At 51.9% G+C, this 622-nt stretch overlaps 1 protein-coding gene across 2 annotated transcripts in view; it reads right to left on the bottom strand.

Annotated features, from left to right (window-relative positions):
* LOC103607833 (chromosome unknown open reading frame, human C18orf32) overlaps positions 1-622 on the bottom strand; it is a 6,607-nt gene that overhangs the window by 5,080 nt on the left and 905 nt on the right. The window lies entirely within an intron of this gene.

Here is a 622-nt window from a genome sequence, read left to right as displayed (position 1 = left end):
GGGAGCGCCACCGCGCTCCCAAGCGGCGCACTCTCCAGTGCGCCACCGGGCCGGCCCACAACTATAGTTTTTATAAAACTTTTCCTCTCTTCAAATGAAGCTACTTGTATTTGACCTCTTAATCCTTATTATGCTTATTGGGTAGGAGAACATATTACGTCACACGTGGAAACTGTAGGGTATAAAAGTCTAGAAGGTGGCCTGGAGAGATTCATTATCATTTTAATTACTCTCTCCAAGGCAACACAGCAGGCTAAACGGATTAAAACTGTTGCAGAGGAATCTGCTTTCACTCGATTTAGTCCAAGACTAAAATGGAATAGAGCGGAAAGGCTGAGGCTCCATCAGAAACAGCGCCGGTGCAGGAGGGAAAGCCACCTCCCGCACAGTAACCCAGCTCAGCACAGCGTTTAGGTGGAGACAGGGAGCGGGGTCGGACTGAGTTCAGGAAAACGACTGAAAAGACAGGAAAGAACAGATCAGAAGGTAAGTGAAGCCGACCATACGAGGCCGAAGAGAAAACAGATGGAAAGGAATGGAAAGGCAAGGAGAGGCAGGCGGAGCATGGAGGCCGGGCGGCGGCGCGCGTCCGGCAGCGGGGCGTACCGTGGGAGCGCAGGAA

This window comes from Galeopterus variegatus, unplaced genomic scaffold, assembly GCF_000696425.1.
Source record: "Galeopterus variegatus unplaced genomic scaffold, G_variegatus-3.0.2 Scaffold7761, whole genome shotgun sequence".
Lineage (NCBI taxonomy): Eukaryota > Metazoa > Chordata > Mammalia > Dermoptera > Cynocephalidae > Galeopterus > Galeopterus variegatus.
This window is presented reverse-complemented; position numbering and strand designations above follow the sequence as displayed.